This window comes from Canis lupus, chromosome 17 (assembly GCF_011100685.1).
Source record: "Canis lupus familiaris isolate Mischka breed German Shepherd chromosome 17, alternate assembly UU_Cfam_GSD_1.0, whole genome shotgun sequence".
Taxonomy (NCBI): Eukaryota; Metazoa; Chordata; class Mammalia; order Carnivora; family Canidae; genus Canis; species Canis lupus.
This window is the reverse complement of record NC_049238.1, coordinates 59,483,887-59,506,718: the sequence shown is the minus strand read 5'-3', so window position 1 is coordinate 59,506,718 and position 22,832 is coordinate 59,483,887. Positions and strand designations below refer to the sequence as shown.

Genomic DNA, 22,832 nt, shown 5'->3' with positions numbered 1-22,832 from the left:
TTATGAGAAACACAGAGAGAGGCAGAGACATAGGCAGAGGGAGAAGCAGGCTCCCGGCGAGGAGCCCAATGTGGGAGTCAATCCTGGAATCACACTCTGACCCGAAGGCAGATGCTCAACCACTGAGCCACCCAGATGTCCCTTGTATATACCATTTCTGTTTGATAATGGAATGAGCCAATCTCATTATACTTGTTAGTTTGACAAAAATGTTCAAAGGTATCATATACATAGTCCCCCCAGATACTTGCCTTTTCTAAGTGCTTGAGTAGGAATATTCAGTGATATTTTGCACATCTCTATTGCCACATCGTGCCATGGACTACCAGTGCAGTTTTTACTAGTGGAATAGAGTTTTTAGTGTTTTTAAGTTAATCAGATCAGAGGGCCAATTCCAGAAACTCCAGAACGAATTAAAAGACCTTCTTAGGGGATGCCTGGAGTCCCTGGATCGGGTCCGACATCGCGTCCCACATCAGGTTCTTGCAGGGAGCCTGCTTCTCTCTCTGCTTATGTCTCTGCCTCTGTGTCTCTCACAAATAAATAAATAAAATCTTAAAAAAAAATAAAAGACATTCTTAGGATTCTGTTCCTCTAGAACAACTCCTTATACCAAGATGGCTTATGGGACTGTAGAAGCTTGATGAATCCAACCTAGTAAGACAGCACAACAGGCTGGAGACTGAGTTGTGGTTGGTGTCTAAAGGCAGCCTGCTGGGGGAGCTCCTTCTTGCTTGTTCTATTAAAGCCTTTAACTGACTGGATGAGACCCACCCGCAGTATGGGGAGTTCTCCTTTACTAAAAGTCCACTGGTTGAAATGTTATTCCTATCTAAAAAACACCTTCCCAGAAACATCCAGAATAATGTTTGACTAAATATCTGGACAGTATGGCCCAGCCACTTTGGCACAGAAAATTAACCATCGCAGCATATAACACTCATAAAGTGCACAAAACCAAAGACAAAGCATCTTGAAAGAAGCCTGAAGGGCAAAAAAAAAAAAAAAAAAACACCTTATCTATAGACTAACAAGCATCAGTATTACATCAGAATTCTCTTCAGAAACCTTCCAAGCAAGAAGAGAATACAGTGAAATGTTTAAAGTGTTGTAAGAAAATCTCCACCAACTAGAATTCTGTATCCTACAAAAGTGCCCTTCAAAAGTAAAGGAGAAATAAAGACATTGAGACAGGCAAAAATTGAGGACTTTGTTGCCAGTAAATCTGCCTTGCAAAAAATGTTAAAAGAAGTTCTTCAGAGAAGAAAATGATATAGGTCAGAAGCTCATATTTGCATAAAGAAAGGAAGAACAAAAAAAAAGGAAGAACATTAGAAAGAATAGAATGAAAAGGCATAAATGAAAATAAATAAAATATTTTATTTTTCTTATTGCTAATTGATCTAACAGATGACAATTTGCTCAAAATGGTAATATAGCAAAAATGCATTTGATGATTATACCTTGTAGAAAAAATAAATGAATGGACAGCAACATTATAAGGGACAGTAGAGGGAGCTAGGAATGCTGTTATAAGGACCCGTACTACCCATGAAACCTTATAGTGTTGTTTGCAAGTTGACTTAGATTACTTGTAAATGTATATTGCAAACTACAGGGCAGTCACTAAAACATGTTTAAAAGGAACATAAGTGATATTCTGAGAGAAGAGAAAATAGAATCATGTAAAATGCTCACTTAATACCAGGGAAGGTTGAAAAAGAATGGAAGAAGAAAGAGACAATTAACAAAGGCAATGAATAGAAACAGTTACAAGTATAGTAGATATTAATTCAACTATATCAATAATTACTTTAAATATGAACGGTCTAAATACATCAATTAAAAAACAGAGACTATCAGAGTGGTAAACAAGACCCAATTATATGTTGTCTATAAGAAACTTTAAATATAAAGACACAGATAAATTAAAAGTAAAGACAAAAAAATAAAAGTAAAGACATAGAGAAAGATATACCATATTGATATTAATCAAAAGAAAACTGGAATGGTTCTATTAATTTCAGAATATACTTCAGAGCAAGAAAAAAAATATTTTTAAAGACTTTATTTATTTATTCATGAGAGACACAGAGAGAGAAAGAGAGAGAGAGGCAGAGACATAGGCAGAAGGAGAAGCAGGCTCCCAAAAGGAGCCCAGCATGGGACTCGATCCCAGATCCCAGAATCAGGACCTGAGCCAAAGGCAGATGCTCAACCGCTAAACCACCCAGGTGTCCCAGAGCAAGAAAAATTATAATAACAAGTGGCATTATATAATGATAAAGGGGTCAGTTATCCAGAAGGTATAACAACGCTTGATGAGTATGTGCCTAACAGCAGAACATCAGAATACATAAGGCAAAAACTGATAGAACTGTAAGGAGAAATAAACAAATTTACTATTAGACTTGGAAATTTCAGCATCTCTTTATTAGTAATTAACAAATCTAGTGGGCAGAAAATCAGTGAGGATGTAATTGAACTGAATAACATCAATCAAGTGAATCTAATTGGCATGTATATGTTACTTCATCCAACAATAGTAGAATACACATTCTTTTCAAGCTTACATGGACCATTCACCAAGATAGACCACATTCTGGACCATAAAACACATCTCAACAAATTTAAAAGACTAGAAATACAATACACACTCTCAGATCACAATGGAATGAAACTGGAAATCAGTAACAGAAAAATAGCTGAAAAACCCCAAATTTGAAGATTATACAGCACACTCTGAATAATATATGGGTCAAAGAAAAATTCTCAAGAGAAATTATTTTGAGCTAAATGAAAATGATAATTCAGTTTATAAAAATGTGTGATATGGGACCACCTGGGTGGCTCAGTTGGTTAAGTGTCTGCCTGTAGCTCAGTCCATGATCCTAGGGTTCTGGGATCCAGTCCTGAGTCAGGCTCCCTGCTCAGTGGGGAGTCTGCTTCTACTTCTGTCCCTCCATCTACCTGAGTGCTCCCCTCCTCTCTCACTATCTCTCTCTCAAATAAATAAATAAAATCTTAAGAAGAAAAATGTGTGGGATGAAGCAAAAGTAGTGCTTAGAGGGAAATTAATAATATTGAATGTGTGTGTTAGCAAAGAAAGATCTAAAATCAATAATCTAAGCTTCCACTTTTAGAAATTTAAAAAAGAACAAATTAAATTCAAAGTAAGCAGACAAGAAGAAATAATAAAAATTAGAGCAGAAATCAATAAAATTAAAACCAGGAAATTAATAGAGAAAAATCAATGAAATCAAAAGCTAGTACATTGGCATGATGAATAAAATTGACAACCCTCCAGCCAGACTAAACAAGACATAGAGAAGATACAAATTACTAATACCAGAAATGAAAGAAGGAGCCTTAGTGCTGATTCCATGGACATTAAATTATAATAAAGGACTATAATGAACAACTGCTCACAAATTTGATAATTTAGATGAAATGAACCAAATCTTCAAAAGACACAATTCTCCAAAACTCACACAAGGAGAAATTGATCATCTAAATAGGCCTAAACTGAATCAGCAATTTTTTTAAAAAAAGACTTTATTTATTTATTCATGAGAGATACAGAAAGAGAGGCAGAGACATGGGCAGAGGGAGAAGCAGGCTCCATGCGAGGAGCCCAATGCGGGACTCGATCCCAGAACCCCAGGATCGCGCACTGAGCTGAAGGCAGATGCTCAACCGCTGAGCCACCCAGGTGTCCCTGAATCAGCAGTTAATAAGCTTTTGAAAACAAAACCACACTTAGATTAGGTAGTTTCACTGGTGAATTCTACCAAACATTTAAAGAAATGATACCAATCACCTACAATATCTTTCAGAAAATAGAAGACAAAAAAACATTTCTGGGCACATTCTATGAGGCAAACTTTACCCTAATACCTGTTTAAAAGCTAAATTCAACCAAGTACATTTGAAGATCCAATTAGTTTTATTATTAAACAATTCATGAATAGGCAGCATTCCATCTAGCAAGTAGAGAGGAGCTCCACTGAGTTGAAACAAAAGAAAGGTTTTGGAAGAAGGAGAGAGAGCATTAAAAAAGTAGGGAAAGGGGGCACCTGGTGGCTCAATGGTTGAGCACCTGCCTTTTCATTTTAATGAAACAGAGGTAATTGGCAAGGGGACGGGGCTATGGGCATACTGGGTGGATTCTTGGGCTCCTTATCCCTGGTAACGAATGCAGGGCCTCCCTTACTTTTGAAAAGGTACTGGGAGTTTTACCACTGATTTATTGTCTCTGAGATGGTTAGGCTATTTCCTAGCCTGGTAGAGACTGTCAGTTTTTGCACTCCCTTTAATTCTCTTAAAATCCTTAACTACTGAAAGTTTTGCATTTCTTTGTAGTTCTGAGACCTCCTAGCAAGTTCTCCGGAGAAGTGTGCTTAGGCAAGTGGAGAGGTAGGGCATCATAGATCACGGAAAATAGCCAGGAACACAAAATGCCTTCTCTTGTGTCAGGAAAGCTACCTCTAGGCTTTCTTTTTTCTGAGGACCCTCAACTCTTTCTGCTTACAGAATAATATGTGTTCCAGAAAGGGACTAGAAAAAGAAAATACAAAACACTTTCCCACATCTAAGGGTTGAAAGTGAAATTAATGAAATATTCTGTGAATAAAACTGACTTTCAAAAATGGAATAGATTTCCCCACGAGTTGTGAAGCTTAATGAATTTTAATAGACACACACAGTGCTGCAATCACAAAGAAAACTGGATTTGAAAGGAACCTGTTTCCTTTGTAATCCTAAGTGTTCTACTCCACACTTTGTAAAGCATCATTTGAAAAAAAGGCACATGGGCATCAGTAGCCTGCCAGACACACAGGTTCCCTACAGGCTGAAGGTGCAGAATTTTAGATTTTCCCTATCTGTAAATGCCCTTACATTGTACTGCAGTTCATAAGAAAACCAACCAGGTCCAGTGTTGGCAGCTGTGGGCAGTTGTGTTTGCCAGTCTCTTTCCCAGGATGTTGTCTTATCTTGCTCACTTCTGATCCACAATGTCCTTGTATCCCCTTGATAATTTGTGAAAAACAATAGATTTATATAAATTATTTTTTAAAAGATTTTTAAAATTTATTTATTCATGAGAGACACAGGGAGAGGCAGAAACATAGGCAGAGGGAGAAGCAGGCTCCATGCAGGGAGCCCAATGTGGGACTCAATCCCTGGACCCCGGGATCACGACCTGAGCCAAAGGCAGAGGCTCAACCACTGAGCCACAGGTGCCTCAGATTTATATAAATTAAATTTTTTTCAGTGTCTATATTGTGCTTTTGAATTTATACATTTTTGCCACTGTTTTCAGTTTGATATCTTACACCCAAGCTTTAATTTTACTTGATGTTCACTATAGGTTGCTAAACATTGATGAAGATCAGCTTTTACACAACTCAAAAAACCAGGAGTCTTATGTAGACCTTGCTTCCATTAATCTAGAACTGCGATATAAAGTGTGCTTTTTGGAAAAGCCTTGTCATTTTATTTTGGTTTTACCGGCTGATAACTATATTCCTTTAGAACTTTCCATATTTGGTTTCTTAAAAAGGGTGTCCCAAAAGCATCCCAGGGCTTCACTAATAATAGGAGTTTGCATAAGATAGGATTCAACAAAGCTTTCTGGGATCCTGGGCCAACTTTTGCAGGGGACAAAGTGGAACAGTGAACCCCATAAAAAAAAAGGATAGTTGTAGAAGTTGTCTCAGTCTCTCAGCACTCGGAACTCTCAACCTTAAAGAAAGGAATGTCCAGCTGGCACTTACTGTCAAGGAGTTAAACATCCAGCAGGCCCAGGGAGCAGGGAAGCCCTAAAAGAGATGCGGTGGGAATTGTAGTTGCTGCAAGCCTTCCTGCCACCACATGCCCATAAGATAAACCAGCAATAAGTTGCACGTGTGAGCTGGTGACCTCTGCTCAGTTTTAGAAGAATATGGCAGCCACTTCTGTTTATTTCCACCTTCCAAATCAATATGTCCAGCTAGCGCAAAACTTTGCAGGGATGGGAAATCTGGGAAATGTTCTTCCAGTTTAGGAATGAAAACTGACACAAATCCACCATTGTTCACCTCTTGTGGACTTGTTGTCTGTGTGGTATTCCTCTTGCTCCTTTTAAAACCATTCTTAACTTTCAAATAAAGACAATAGGAAAATCGTGTTTTCTTCAAACAATGAAAACAGGCCAAAACTTTCTCCAAAAGAATAAAATCTTTTCCAGTTGAATCACATTCATTCCCCCTTTGATATCCTCATCTAAATACTTAGATTAAAAGTTTACTACTATCAATACATCTTATGTTAGCTGGTAGTGGGATGGAAGAGGAAAGAAAAATATTGAGTAATATACACATACACAAAAATATTTACATCAAAATAAGCAAGAAATAGTCATATCTATTACAGTCCTCACTTCTGCAACTGTCACAGGTATTTATTACTGTCTTCTTCATTCATTATTCATTCCATATTTCCTTTGCCCTCAGCAAGCACCATACCTCAATGTTAACAGGTTTCTCGCCTGGTAGTGATTTGTAGGCCCTCATTCCCAAAGTCTCCAGACCATTTCTGTCTTGCCTGTACTGGATTGTTGGAGTTTTCCATTGACTTTTAAGCAGAGGGCAATGAGTTCCAAAGAGTCCTCCAAGGGCTTTCCTGCATTCCTCAAATACTCCTCCCTACTTCCATTGTGTAGTAGCAACCCAGCTGGTCAGGATCAGTCATCCCACTTAGTAAAGTAACCTTCTTTACCTGTTGACACCCTGTCATGAGGACCTCCAATTGGCCAGGGGGCAGGCTCAGTGTCCACTTCAATACAGCCATTTTTGCACCTGTTGGTGAAAGCATTTTTCTCTTGGGAACTAAGATTTCTAGGTCAACAGATCCCAAAGTTACAGAGGTGGGTGGGAAGCAAAATGTTCACTAGTATATCCTTAGTGGTAATAGTGAGAGGAACCACTCCCATTTCCTACCTTCCAGGAACAGCTCCTTATATTGGTTGCTAATTTAGGGTATAGACCCTCCTGTGAAATATCTGGCTCCTCAAGGCATTGTCATCCAGCTGGCACTGAAACTGAATTTTCAAAAACACGTTCCATCAGGTTAGCTTCTTCAGGGTAAAACTGGTGAGTGAGCGTGAACCCAGGGCAACTGTCAAACGAATGAGTTCTTGGTCAGCAGCAATACTGTCTGGAGTTTCATGATATAGAAGAGGCATTCTGGAAGTACACACAAAATGGTTGTTTTAGTAGAACCATTGCAGGCAGAGAAGGCAAAACCATAATAAAAGTGAGTATTGGGACATCTGGGTGGCTCAGCGTCTGCCTTCCACTCAGGGTGTGTTCCCGGAATCCAGGGATTGAGGCCCACATCAGGTTCCTTGTGTTGAGCCTGCTTCTCCCTCTGCCTATGTCTCTACCTCTCTCTCTCTCTCTCTCATGAATAAATAAATAAAATCTTTAATAAAAAATAAAAGTATCTTTTCCAGTGAGAACAAAATTGCTGCCCCTCCCATGATGCAAAGGTCCTTTGTGATCAACCAGCTGCCCTGTGCTAATAACTTCCCTGCTTGCCAACTGGGGACTGATAACATATCATAGGCTGGTTGTTCTTTGCTCTTGGCTGTTGGGCACTCAGTAGTGGTTGTAGCCAGATTAGTCACGGAGAATGGCACCCATGTTGTGGAAACCAAGCAGAATCTGCATCTCTGCTTATTTGTGTGCCCATTGGGCAGTTCTAGAATTCCCATTTGATTCTTTTTTATGATTTCCATTTTTGTGTGTGAGATTCTTTATTAGAAAACAGAACCACTGGGTGGCTCAGGGGTTGAGCGTCTGCCTTTGGCTAAGGTCGTGATCCTAGGATCCTGGGATCGAGTCTTGCATCGGGCTCCCTGCAGGAAGCCTGCTTATCTCTCTGCCTATGTCTCTGCCTCTCTCTGTGTCTCTCACAAGTAAATAAAAATCTTAAAAAGAAGAACACAGAACAGGGGCTTCTGGGTGGAGCAGTTGGATAAGCATCTGATTCTCAGTTTTCGGCTCAGGTCGTGGTCTCAGACTCTGCAAGAAGTCTCCTTCTTCTGAATCTCTCTCCCTCTCCCTCTACCCCTCTTACTGGTGTGCTCTCTCTCTCTCAAAATACATAAATAAATCTTTAAAAAGAAAACTAGGATACGCAATGACATTGTATAGTCCTTTTGTTTCATGTATATTGTTTATATAATTATATAAAATATACATATATAATGCATACATATAATGTATGTTGAAGTCTGCTAAATTTAGTATCTGGGAAATCTGGGAGTTGGTTTCTTTTGACTGCTATTTTTCTCTTAAGTATGAATTAAATGGACCTCATTTTTTTTCATATGTCTGTACTTTTTATTGTTTTGTTTTTGTTTATCTTATTTTTTATTTCTTTATGGTTTTTATTATTTATACCACACTTTGAATGATACATTAAAAGAATCCAGATTCTGATATCTTTCTCCGAAGAGTATCAATATTTGTTCCACTGAGTAATTTTAAAAAAATTATTTATTTATTCATAGAAACACAGAGAAAGAGAGGCAGAGACACAGGCAGAGGGAGAAGCAGGCTCCATGCAGAGAGCCTGAGGTGGGACTCGACCCCGGGTGGGGTGTCCAGGATCACACTCTGGGTTGCAGGCAGCCCTAAACCGCTGCGCCACCGGGGCTGCCCCACTGAGCAATTTGATTACTAGCTGATGACCTCGAATTTGTGCAGCACTGGATTTATGTTTTGTTTAGGTAGATCTTTGGAAAGTCCAAGGTGTTTCTCAAAGCTCTCTAACTTGGTGTGACTCAACTTGGAAAGCCCAGCTCCTCTGTTAATCTTATCAGGGCTTGGTTTTAATATTTGTTAGGGAGAGTCAAGAGTAAGCCTTACACTAAGGTGTGGTTTTCACACCTAAAACAGAGCATTTCTGGAGTATCAGCTGAATGCTCAGAATGATAGAGTTAACAAGGCCTGAATCCCAGTGTTGCCAGTGCCAATCTCTAAGATCTCTTCTGTTTTCCATCTTGTGGCATCTGTCATCTGGTAAGCCTTGGATAGTAGCTCTCTGCGCATGAGTGGCCCTACACTCATTAAAATGACCTATAGGGGACCCAATGCAGACTTCTGAAAACTGGCATCTAAATTCTTTTCTCCTTTCTGATGCTCTACTCTGAAGATTCCCTTCGTTTCAGCTGCCCTAATTTTGATCTCTGCCTTCGAAGTTCAGTGTGAACACCATGCTCTGCTGAGATTCTGGCTTTCCCACCCCTCTCTCAGGGGATCACAGTCTTGCACTACCTCTGGCCAGTGTCTGCAAACAGGGGCTTCACATATTTTGGGCATTTTTATGGTTGGTTAAAGCAAGAAGACCAATCTGGTAGTATTGCTATGTTATAGTTGTGGGTAGAAGCCCTGAATTCCTGCGAGTACCTTTAAAGATGAGGGCGCCTAAATGGCTGGCTCAGTTGGTGGAACATGTGATCTTGGGGTTATAAGTTTGAGCCCCAAGGTGGGTGTAGAGATTACTTAAAAAGATTTTGTTTATTTATTCATGAGACACACACACACACACAGAGGCAGAGACATAGGCAGAGGGAGAAGCAGGCTCCATGCAGGGAGCCTGATGTGGGACTCGATCCCAGAACCCCGATATCACACCCTGAGCCAAAGGCAGATGCTCAACTGCTGAACCACGCAGGCATTCCTAAAAATAAAATCTAAATATAAAAATAAAATGAAGGATTTTAGAGGTGCTTGGCTGGCGCACTCAGTAGAACATATGACTCTTGATTTTGAGTTGTGAGTTTAAACCCCACATTGGGTATAGAGATGATTGTTTTTTTAATTAAAATTTTTTTAAAGTGCTTTGAAACATTTTTAAAAAGATAAAATAGAAAAAAAGATAAAATAGATTACTGATTTCTAAATAATTTTAATATTATTTTCCACATTTACAAATGACCTAGCCCTATGATTTTGTTTTTACTTTAACAAAAACTAAGAATAATCTGGGACTGCTGAACTCACTTTTAGCATGGTGACCCCACAGCACCACAAGGAGATCTGAGCTACCTATCCTGTTCTCTGGTCATATTCCCATGCTTTAACTTGAAGGGTGGCAGGATACGCCACCCCCAAAATATGCCATTTTGACATAAGGATTGTTTTGAGCTCAAGGTACTTGGAAAACAGCAGGTTCAAGAAGAGTGATTTGACCTCCCCTTTCCTTCCTGAAAGCAGGAGATAAACTCCCATGTGAAAGATGCCCTCCCTCTACCAGATGGAAAGAAACAGTTCTTGTCATGTGACACAGAAAGTCAGGGCCCAGAGAAATCTGTACAGACCTTGTTAAAATAACTCCTATCTTCCTTTAATCTTCCCATATACTTCGCTTTTTCACAATTGCTTCAATTGTTCAACCTAGTATAAAAATACTTAGGCTTACCCACTTCTTTGAATTTTCCATTTTCCTATCGGACCTCTTATGTACACGTAAAAATCAATGTGCTTTTCTCCTATTAATCTATCTTATGTCAACTTAATTCTCAGGCCCATTTGGAGTCCCTGAGAGGGTAAAGATAAGGTTTTGGTTTACCTACAGTCCACAAAAGAGAGGATCAGCAAAAGGACAACTGTAAGGTGCCAGACCTGGTCCTGGTAGAGGGAACATTGTGTGGGCCTAGTAGACCTAGTAGAAAATGCTAGAATTCCCAGAATCCGTTGGGTGGAAGAGTGAGAGGATGCCCTGAAAAGACAACGGTGGGAAAGGAGGCTCAGAAAGATAAGCTGTCCTTAGTGGGGACCAGTCCTTGGAATGTGTCTCTTTCTTCCCTTCTCCAATTTTGTCACTCTGTTCTGAATCTTCCTTCCCATTGTCTTCCCCACCCGAGCTCCTGGGTGCACCAGTTCTTTTCTCCCAAGCATGCAGATTTTAAACCTCTTTTCTACTGAGGACTCTTTTTGTGATCTGCTGAAACCTGCACATCCTTCTTGGAATAAGGCTTTTAAAGATTATTTGAAGGGGAAAGTAGCAGAGGTTGGAAGAATGTTAAGCAGACTCCTAGCTGAGCCAGGAGCCGCACACCAGGCTCCATCTCACCACCCTGAGATCATGACCTGAGCTGAAATTGACTCAGACCCTGGCGCCCCAGGAATAAAGCCTTTTAATGGATAGAACATTTAAAATTACAAAGGAATTAAGTTACTTTCAAAATTCAGTTGTCTTTGTGCCTTTTCCCATAGTTTTGATAGCCGCAGAGAGGCAGCATCTGAGCTTGGCATCTGAGCTGATGCAGTCAACCTCCCATGCCCCGACTCAAGACAATCCTAGAGTTGGGGGGGGGGGGACAAAAAATAAGAATCTTGGGTCCCGCCAGTCTCAGAGAAAGTGAATCAACTGGGCATCATTATTCTTTACGATCCAAACTGAAAAAAAAAAAAAAAAAAGGAGTGGTTCCCGGGACCCGAGTTCCAAGGGACCGGGCGGCGCCCCCCGCCCCTAGTGGCCCCGGCAAGGACCCACTCAGCACCGGCCACGGCGGGGACCCAACCCGATGACAACCAAATAAAATGCACTGGACGCTGGGCGATGCTCAAGACCTTAAAATTAGAAGTCGTGAGCGCTACGAACTGAGCTAGCAGGACGACGCGAAGTAGATGCGCTTCTTTTTTCCCTAGCAGCTGGGATCATTGCCCAAAGGTAAAGTATCTGAGCCAAGAGCGAAGGCAGCCTCAGCGTGTTGCTGGTCAGGAAATAGGTTTGTAGAGAGTTTAATGGATTTCCCGCGGCCCACGGCGGATGGGCACTAACTCACAATCCAGGCCTACGATCTTCCGGCTTCCTGAGCTCGAGGAGGGACCAGCGGAGTGGACAGAAAGCGCCGAGCCGAGGCGGGGCCCAGCTGCCGCGCAACTCCAGCCCTCTCCGGCCTCTCCCGGTGCTGGTTCCCGCCCAGGCCGAACCCGACTTCCACGGAGAGGACGTCCGGGATAAAAGGATTTTCACTCCATCCCGAGGGTGCCGCCGAGTCTTACCACGGATCCTCTCACCTCCTCAGCCCTGTTACCAGAATTTCCCAACCCTCCAGGACAATGTGGGCGCTTTTCTGCAAGCTCTTAAGGCACAGGTGAAAGTTGACATGGTGCCGAGTGCACTTTCTGTGCCCCAGCCCCGCGGGCTCGCCTCTCCTTTTGGGGGCTGTTGGGGAAATACATGGAGACTCCAAGGAACATACATATCAATAAATAGAATATTATAAGATACATTTATAAAGAAAAAATATCTGAGGGCATGCGTGCTTACAAGGTGCCCGCAAATGGGTACAAAACTATAGCGAACTTTCAGCATTATTTATGTGGAATTCAAGCTACAGCTGTCAGCGTCCTACTCTCAGTACGAGCATTACTCAGTTTATTCCGGCAATAATACTAGGATCAGTCAGTCGGACGCCCGCTCCTTAGAGTTCTCCATCGGCCTGGGAGAGCGGATCTGCTAGATGTGCAGACGGCTCGTCCCATCGGTCAGCAGCGGCCTGCAGGGCGCAGGCGCGGGGAGGGGCGGGTCCAGGTCCCCGGGGCGTGGGGGTGGGGGCGGGGCTGCTCCGGGCTGGGGGAGAGGGGCAGGGGCGGGGCGGGGCGGGGCGGGGCGGAAGTTTGCAGCGGCTGTGAGCCGGGGTGATGCGCCCCCCAGCGGCCCTCACGCCCACTCTCGGGAAGTTGCTGCGTCCCAAGGGTGACCTCCAACAGCGGTGCCGTCTTTAAACCCATCATTTAAAAGACGAATGTCTCTTCGGAGGGGAGAGCACCAACCGCACACGGTTGCGGAGCGGTGGCCGCCAAAGAGGAGGCCAGTGGCGGGTGATCGAAATGTAGGAAAATCGGTATTTTCAGTTTCCCGTTGGTCGTTTCCTTTAGCGGTCTCCCGCCCGCCCGCCCGCCTCCTTCCCTTCTCTGCCTTTCCCGGTCCAACCCTCCGCACCCACGCCCCGCACCGACCACGCGGGACGGAGGCTACCGGGCGGGCCCGGTGCGGAGCTCGGTGGCGTCCCGGTGCGCGCCAGTCCGAAGTCGGGGCTTTCCCCACCAGCTCCGGGACAAAGCGCGCGTCCGCCTCTGAGAAACCTTTCCTGAGCCCCTCGTAGGACTAAGCGCTTCAAAGCCCCCACTGAGACCCTTGGCTGCCCGGGCCCCCACCTTGCACCACGGACCCTTCACTCAGCGCTTAGCGAGCGGCCCCTAGGTGCCCGGCCTGCCCGGGGGCGCGGGGCGCGGGGCGCAGCGCGAGCCGAGCCCGAGTCCCGCCTGCCGCGTCCACATTCTAGCGGCGGGGGCCGAGGGGGCCGAGAGAGGGCGGACGGGCTCAGCCCGAGAGGCTGCGGGGAGGGCTGTGCAGGCGGCGAGGAGCCGGCGGGGAGGCAGCGGGGAGGCAGCGGGGAGGCAGCGGGGAGGCAGCGGGGAGGCAGCGGCTCGCCCCCCGCGCTCCCCGGGACTGCGGCCGGTGTTCACGTTCAGACACGCCCGGTGACACCACCCTTTGGCCTCAGTGCCTCCCGCGCCTCCGGCCTCCGGGGTAGAAGAATGGGAAGGAGGGCCCCAGCCAGAGGCTGAAAAGCAATTTCTGAGATCAGGAAATGGGTTTAGGAGAAGGAGCTTCCGTGTCTCTGTGGCGCAATCGGTTAGCGCGTTCGGCTGTTAACCGAAAGGTTGGTGGTTCGAGCCCACCCAGGGACGGTCTGGTCTCTTTTACGAGCAGCATCCGGCCTTCTGTCCGCGCTAAAGCACACTCCCAAGTATGCTGCCCGAAGACTGAAGTTGCATAAATGAGCCTAAAAGAAGGAATTTTTCAGCAAAGGTATTTTTTTCAATAGCCCGCCTCTGGGCTTTATCCCAGAGGCGCTGCAGAATTCCTCAGTTCCCGAAGCTGGGTTTTTACAACTGCACATCCTGGAAACTAGAAAATCCCAAGAATTGAGAACAACAAACCCATCTTCTGTTGGGTGTGAAGCCCCTAGTTCCGGGTGGCAATTTTGGTTCTTCCATCACGTGGTTTGAACAAATCATGAATTTTCTGTGCCTCGATTTCTTTGTCTATAAGAGGGGACAAATAGGACTATTTCCTTCATGGGTTAATTTAAACTGTGATGAGATATGCACATAAATCATTTGACCACTTAATAAATGTTTGTTAAATGTTAGCTACTGTAACTCTTTTCAATGGCATCTCATCACCACTTCTGTTATTTCCTTCATCTTAAACAAGTGCATATCTTTTCATGGTATGGATGGATTATTGTATATACAAACATTCCTTAATTGTTGGACACGGAGCTCAGGCTTCTGCTGGGGAAGAAGAACCAAGAACTCACCTTTCAGAGTGGGGCCTTCACCCGTGGCCCTGAGCCAAATAAAAATTGGAAAGGAGAGATGTTTAAAATTTTCATCAGATTGAGACTTCAGACGGGTGCCTCGGTAGCTCAGTTGGTTGGGCCTCTGCCTTTGGCTCAGATCATGATCCCGAAATTCCAGGGTCCACCGGGTTCCCTGTTCAGCGAGGAGTCTGCTTCCCCCTCTGTCCCTCACCCCACTCATGCTGGCTCCCTCTCTCAAATAAATAAATAAATAAATAAATAAATAAATAAATAAATAAATAAATAAATATTTTTAAAAAGGATTGAAACTTCAGATAATGGGTCTTCTAAAATTTTTCTTACATACCAAGAGGAGAGACTGCATTCTCAGGATTTTATTTGGGGGAATTTAGTGATAGTGGCTATTCTGTTGATCTTGTGGAACTGTTTTAATACTGGTATGTGACACTTGTTATAAAACCTTGTCTGGTGAGCTGAGGTGAACAAGTAGCTAAAGGAAACTTCTCATAGAAAAGAGAAATAGGGGATGCATTCTCATATAGATTTCTAAAATCTTATTTTGATCTTTTCAGAGGTTTTGGGTGGTGTCCTAGCTCTGGCTGCTATATCAAAATACCACAGATTTGGTGACTTAAACAACAGACATATATTTCTCACAGTTCTGGGGATTGAAAAGTCAAAAGTAAAGAGGGTGGCAGATTCAGTTCTTGGTGAGATCCCTCTTTCTGGCTTGCAGATGGCTACCTTCTCAGAGGATCTTCAGAGGGCAGAGAGAGAGGAGAATCTGGTGACTCTTCCTATTTTTATAAGGTCACTAGTTCCATCATGGGATGCCACCTTCATGACTCATTTAAACCTATTTACCTCCTAAAGGCTTTACCTCCTAATACTATCACACTGCGGTTAGGGCTTCAACATAGGAATTTGGGATGAGGGCAGCCCCGGTGGCGCAGCGGTTTAGTGTCGCCTGCAGCCCAGGGTGTGATCCTGGAGACCTGGGATGGGGTGTGATCCTGGAGACCTGGAATCGAGACCCACGTTGGGCTCCCTGCATGGAGCCTGCTTCTCCCTCTGCCTGTGTCTCTGCCTCTCATTCTCTCTGTGTGTCTCTCATGAATAAATAAATAAAAACTTAAAAAAAAAAAAAGGAATTTGGGAGGAACACAGACATTCAATCCGTAACAAGTGGGAACATAAAGAGGCATTTCCTGAGTTTTTAAAAGTCCCTTCATATAAAGTGGCCAGATTGAAGACTTGAGAATAGTCACTTTTTTTTTTTTTACCTATAATTGCTTTAATGATTTTAAAAGAACTCATTTACAAATAACTATGTTCAAGGACAGACTTACAGCCTACAGAAGGGAGTATGGATTTAGCTCACATTGCAGGATGTAGAAAAAGAGGCTCCCAATATTGATTTCTGGAAATCCTAATCTGGCCTGCTTCTCCTCATATTTGGCTAGTTCCTGAAGCCCTTAAAACTAAGCTAAGATTAAGACCTGGATTCTTCTGAGAGTTGGCAAAGATATCCCAGTCCACCTTTCACCTTATCCCGCTACCTCTTATTTGGCCCCACTTACTTTCAAAAGTGAAAACACTGTTCAATTATATAAATCTGTGGCCATTTATATACTCATGAACAAACCGCGTTTGAAGTTTCTGGAATCTCTGGTCTGTCTGAAGTGAGCACGAAGTAGCCTGTGAAGATCTTCACTGGAAGCAGGTCACATTCAGCCCTGTCCATTCTGTGTGGTCAGCAATGGGGCCAGACTGAATTCAGGGACACAGGCCACAGAGCCAGCTAAAAAGTTGATCTGAGGATTCCAATTGTGCTGCTAAAAAATCGTACCAGAGAAGTGGAAACAGAAGGCTTATAATACTTAAAAATGTCAAGTAAAAAAAGTTCTGGGAGTAGAACTTGTTCTGTAGTTCTTTGATCTTTTCCTCCTAGAGGAATTGTGTGTGTGTGTGTGTGTGTGTGTGTGTGAGAGAGAGAGAGAGAGAGAGAGAGAGAGAACAGAAAAGGGATTACAGAGAGATACATGAAAAAATTCTTATTTCCTTTGCTCAAGCTCCCAGTTCCCAAAGGCAAAATGTATACTAATGATTGTTTTTTATAAACAATTTTATTTTTCAGTAAAGTCAACAAGTATGGCTTTATTACTTTTATAACAAAGTAACCACCTATTTTGTAAGTATAGATTAAAAACCTCAGATGAAACAGGCTATCTTTACATGCTATAACTCAAACTTGCCTATGGCTGCTGAAGCCACAGGGCAGGCCGTTAACCCACAATGACAGCTGGTCCTCTGACACCGTGGGCAAGCCACATTCTCTGGGAAAAATTTTTTTTAAAGATTTTATTTATTTATTCATGAGAGACACAGAGAGAAAGGCAGAGACACAGGCAGAGGGAGAAGCAGGCTTCATGTAGGGAGCCCGACGGAGATCCAGGGTCTCCAGGATCATGCCCTGGGCCCAAGGCAGGTGCCAAACCGCTGAGCCACCCAGGGATCCCTCTCTGGGAAATTTTTTAAGCATAATGATCCAGAAGTTCTTAAAGCATCATGATCCATAAGTTCCACAGGATTTTTTCTTTCTTTCCTTATCTGCTTGTCTGCTCTGAGCTAAAAACAGATAGTAATATCTACCTCCAAAAAAAAAAATCTTAAAAAGATTTCTACACTTCAAGATTCTAGCCACATTGCCAGTATTTTTGTGGAAAAGAAAATCCAGTTATGGTAGGAAAAACATACTTTGTTCTAATAAAGTTGGAAAGCTCTCATAAGAAAATAGGGTTCTGACAAAGATGGGAGGAAAATTTAACCTAGGGTTTATAATGATCTAAGGGAAAGAAATACTTATATGGCTCCAGTCCAGACATCATAGAGGTCTAAAGAGAACAAGCAGATATGCTCAAATAAATGAAATAATTCAGGAGATACAAAATATTTTTAAAAGATTTTATTTATTTATTATTCATGAGAGAGAGAGAGAGGCAGAGACATAGGCAGAGAAAGAAGCAGCCTCCCTGAGGGCAGCTTGATGCGGGACTTGATCCCAGGACCCCAGGATCATGACTGAGCCAAAGGCAGACACTCAACCATTGAGCCACTCAGGTGCCCCAATACAAAATATTTTTGAAAAAACCTATTTGACACCAAAATTCAACTAATGATGAAATTATAATGAAAATCTCAGAAATATAGAATAGTACAATACAAAGCATGAGTCCTAATGAAAACTAGGACTTTTATTAATAATAATCTATCAGTATGGTTCAGTTGTAACAAATGTACCACACCAGTGCAAGGTATTAATAACAGGGGAGCTAGGCAGATGGAGAGGGATTATATGGGAACTCCATACTTTCTGTTCAGTTTTTCGGTCAACCTAAAACTGCTCCAAGAAATAAAGTCTATTAACTTGTTTAAAACCTCAAGAATGAAAAAGCCATATTTGCTTGGTACTCTGTATTTGTTGCTTCAGATCCATTCTCACCATTATCCACCTTACTATATGCCCCAGAAAGTTAATCTTTTTGAACATAAAGGGGCTCCTCTGCCCACTGGCTTCCTGTTAGCTACAGCCCATGGGAGGCATGGATTGGGGTTGGCAGGGCAGGAAGACTATGAGGTCAGGGTGATTATTTTCTGCAGGTTGACAGTGATTGTGTTCTCTGCTATGCTTCAAAAGCCAGAGCTGTTGTTTGATGGCCCTATACTACTGCCTTAGCTACAACGATCACTTTTCCAGGTTCCAGAAACATCTTTCTCCCCTTGCCCATTCAGGCTAGTAATGGGTCTCCACTGTTGATATTGCTGGGACACCACACCATCTTGTCAGTGATTACATTCCCCAGTGGGGCCCAGGAATCCTGCGCTGAGCTGAGCTGGGAAGTCCCGGGAAACCCCCTTAATCCTCAGCAGGGCTGGCTTTCAGAAAGCCTCAGAGAATGTGCCACAAAAGCACCTGGGAGCTCACTGCCAGAGATCAAATTGATTGGTTATTTCCATCTCTGGGAACAAATATTGTTAATTCTTCACTTTCTTTTTTAAAGATTTTATTTATTCATAAGAGACACAGAGATAGACAGAGAGGCAGAGACATAGTCAGAGGGAGAAGCAGGCCCCATGCGGGACTCGATCCCAGGACCGCAGGATCACGCCCTGAGCCGAAGGCAGATGCCCAACTGTTGAGCTACCCAGGTATCCCAATTCTTCATTTTCTAGTTTTAGGTACTTTCTCTTCCACCTACTCCCTCTACAATTACCACACACACACATTTCCCACTTCCCTATCTTCCTAATTGTGATGATTAATTTTATGTGTCTACTTGGCTAGGCCAAGGTACCCAGATGTTTGGTCAAACATCAGTCTAGATGTTCTTGTGAAGGTATTTTTTAGATGAGATTAACATTTAAATCAGTCGACTTTGAGTAAAACAGATTATTCTCCATAATGACAGTGGGCCTCAGCTAATCAGTCGAAGGCCTTAGGGGAAGAAGACTGAGGTCCCCCAAAGAGGGAGGAATTCTGCTTCCAGACTCCGCTCCAAGATTAGAGCTACAACATCAGCTCTTCCCTGGGCCTCCAGCTTGTTGGCCTATCCTGAAGACTTTGGATTGAACAGCCTCCACAATCACATGAGCTAATTCCTTAAAATAAAAATTTATCTCTCTCTCTTTCCAATAAATAAATATATAGATATATAGATACAAGTATAGAGATTTTATATACACATATATATCTCCTAGGTATGTATATATATTTATATAACTCATAATTAAATGTGATCAATTTCTGTGTAACATTTTCTCCTGGCACTAACAATTACCTTATTTTTCCATTTGCTTAGTTTTCCATGCATTTGTTACTAGGTTATAACCGGTTTTTTTCCAGTTCTGTAAATCTCCCCTTGACACATTGAAACACACATAGTTGTGTTTTGTTTGTTTTTCAAGAAATCTCTCCTGACACATTCCTATCTCCTCCAGTCTGGACTGCTTTTTTAAAAATCTATTTATTATGAGAAACACAGAGAGAGAGAGAGAGAGAGAGAAAAGCAGAGGGAGAAGCAGGCTCCATGTAAGGAGCCTGTTGTGGGATTCAATCCTGGGTCTCCAGGATCAGGCCCTCTGCTGAAGGCAGCGCTAAACCGCTGGGCCACTGGGGCTGCCCCTAGTCTGGACTACTTGACAGCTGTCATAATACCTCCCTTTACTTCACCATCAGCTTGGGGGTTCCATTGCCCCTCTTTTGTTAGGTCCTTTGCTTCAGGGGTTGCAAGTGGTCTCCTTTCTTCATTCCTTCCTTCCTGTTTATGGTGTATATTCTCCAATAACTTCTGTAAAGAAGTTGCTTAAGGACTAAACTCTTGGAGACATTGTATGTCTGAAAATGTCTATTATATCCATATCTGTATTATATCCATTAATTGATATTTTACTAAATAGAGAATGTTAGGGTGAAATCATTTTCCCTTATATTTTTCACCTAGGCTGTCTTGTTTCCCTGGTAAAACTAGGAAACTTCCCAGAACACCAACATCAGATAAAATCACTCTATAATCACGATGAAGCAAAGCAAAGCAAAAAAAAAAAAAAAGAGAGAGAGAGAGAGAGAGAGAAAAGAAAGAAAGAAAGAAAGAAAGAAAGAAAGAAAGAAAGAAAGAAAGAAAGAAAGAAAGAAAGAAAAAAAGAAGTACTTCATGATTGTTCGGAGGCAGAAGAACTGTAAAGCATCCCCCAAACTGAGAAGGCACTTTGAGTTGGAAAGACAAATCAGACGACAGTTTACAGTTTCTATACTGGGTAACTTAACTGACAGGGTTGGGGGGTGGGGAATTGGCCCACCAGTCAGCTGCTCAGCTATTCTCCACAAAAATCCAGACCTTCACTCACAGATTGGAAGGAGATGGGACCTGAGGGAGACCCTAACAGTGAGATCCAAGTGTTCACACAATTGTGATCATTAGCTAACATTAACAGACCTCCTGCCGACATCTGTGCATCAGGAGGCCAAAACTATGTTATCGAGGTTTGTATCAAGGTACTCTTGGTGCTCTTGTCTCCTCTGAGATCACAAGACATCTGGGGGAGCAGGGGCTTTTGAAGAACATAACAATAGAAAGAGCACCAAAAGGACAAATCAAAATGCCGGCCAAAACCGGAGTCAGTATGGCCAGTATGCCCACAGTGATCATGTCTGAGCATGAACAGCACACAGTCCAAACCACATAAAATAACCAACCTTCCTCTTCCTTTCTCAACCACTAATAGCTACTGTTACTTCTTTACAGTTTCACATTTGGCTCTGTTCCACTCCTCCCACTTTTTGAATAAAAGTTACTAAGATTTCCAAAGGTAGAATTGCCCCCACAGTTCCCCATGGTGTATGTTGTCTCCTTTGTTGCAATGGGCCAAATCCAACTTTGATTACAAGTTTGTTCCTGATGGTTATATACTGGAGGGTATCAACATTGTAGGGAAGGCAGATGTCACTCTGATTCTTGACTATTTACATTAAACTGTTCTTTCATCTCCCTTCCCAAAAGCTTACAGCATCTCCTCTTTGTCCCTACTGTTTTGAAACTGGTCTATTTTTAGCCACTATACTGGGAACTTGAATGGTCCTTTCAATAGGGGAACTTGGATTTCTTGTGTATCCCTCCAGAGAGGTTTATGTATATACAGGTAAAAGTGTATATCTCTTGCAACTACCATTATTTCCCTTTTGATACAAATGATTGCACGTTATAGGATCATTCCTCACTTTGGGATCTTCACTTGATTTATATCTCTGTGAGTTTAAGTTAGCTTTTGCTGTATAACAAGCCATTCCAAACTTATTGTCTTAGAATAACAATAATGTGTTACTTTTTAGTGCTTCCGTGAGTTGAAGTTTTTCTGTTCTGAGCCAACTAATTTGGGGCTGGCTGTTGAAGGATGGATGGCTCAATCATCTGTCTGAGGCATAGTTGAATTGCCTAGAAGAGCTGGGATGAATCTTTTTCTCCTTGTGATCTCTACAGCAGACTAGCTTGAGGGTCTTCAGATCATGATTTTAGGATTCCAAAGGCAACAAAAGGAGGTTAATCCTCAAAGTGCAAGCATTTTTCAAGCCTGTGTTTGCATCAGGTTTACTACGGCGCCAACGTTGACCAAAGCAAGTCATAGAGCCAATCCAAGATACAGACGGGAGACAAATAAGCTCCACCTCCTGATGGGAGGAGCTGCAAAATATTACAACCATTTCTTTTCAATCACACCGCATTGGAGTATCAGGAACTTCCTCATTTTTTTTTTTTTTTTACAGCTAGCGGAACCATATTTAGTTGTACAGTTGTACATTTAGTTGTATATTTGGTTACCCTCCCCAGACTGGTGGACATTTAGAGAGGTTTCCACTCTTTTACTTAATGAAAAGTGTTCCATGAGTAACCTTGTATATGTTTAATTTCAAACGTGTAGGTATATCATGGGATAAATTTCTAAATGTGGATTTAAAAAGTTTTTTAAAAAAGCTTATTTAAATTTTTGATAGATGTTGTTTAAAAGGCACCCTGTAGAACTTGGGCCAATTTACCCTTGAATGTTGAATATCTTTCTTTATGAACAATAGAAATTTATATTTTCTATTCTTTATATGTTTGCTATTTTTATTGGGTTGTTGGCTTATTTCTTATTGGTTTGTAGTTCTGTAAATATTAGGAAAACCAGTCTTTTGTATATATGTATGTTCTAAGAATGCAGATGTTGGGTATGGTTTGGTGAAGTTGGTGCAGCCACAGGAGAAGAGAAACAGGCTTGAAAGGAAGAAGTTTATTATACTCACAGTCCCAAAGAGGGGGGTCATGTTGTGCAGCACAGGGCCACATAGAGGCATAACCAGCAGGGTGCTCAATTTCACAGGCGGAGTAGTAGAGACAGGAGGACCTGTGGACCTAAGTCTCTACTGGGTCTTGGGTGGGGTCCACGGAAAGCAAACCAAGAGAGGTATGGAGAGAATGGGAAGCAAGGTTGTGGGTGAGGAAGAAGACAGGAAGGGGAAGTTAGAGTCCAGCGATTTGCGTTTGTTATCAAGGGGTTTCAGCTGTTTTGGGATGTGAGTTCACAACTAGGGCAGTGAAAAGGATGTTAACCACCAATGCATGAACTTAAAATGGAGGATTTTTAATGCAGTGCGAGTTGCAAATATTTCTCAAATTTGTTGTTTGTGTTTGGACTTATGCGGATATCATTTGATTTATGTAGTCAAATGACCTGATATTTTTCTCAAGATTTCTGAGTTTATGTCATAAACAGCTTTTTTCACACACACCCAACATGATAAATAATCGTTTCATGTTTCTACAAGAACTTTTATGTTCCTCTTTATTATTTTTCCAAGTTTTTAATTCCAGTTAACATAGTGTTATATTAGTTTCAGGTGTATAAT

The 22,832-nt window shown here is 42.3% G+C and overlaps 1 long non-coding RNA gene and 1 other non-coding gene across 2 annotated transcripts; one reads left to right on the top strand and one right to left on the bottom strand.

Moving 5' to 3' along the window:
• Positions 1-5,196: 5,196 nt before the first annotated feature.
• On the bottom strand, positions 5,197-12,192 carry LOC119877137. Its single transcript, XR_005371920.1, has 3 exons — positions 11,840-12,192; positions 6,981-7,226; positions 5,197-6,839 (listed from the first exon to the last, which is right to left on the bottom strand). It is a non-coding gene; the product is annotated as an uncharacterized LOC119877137 (long non-coding RNA).
• Positions 12,193-13,680: 1,488 nt separating this feature from the next.
• Positions 13,681-13,754, top strand: TRNAN-GUU. The gene has a single exon. It is a non-coding gene; the product is annotated as a tRNA-Asn (tRNA).
• The last annotated feature ends 9,078 nt before the right edge of the window (positions 13,755-22,832 follow it).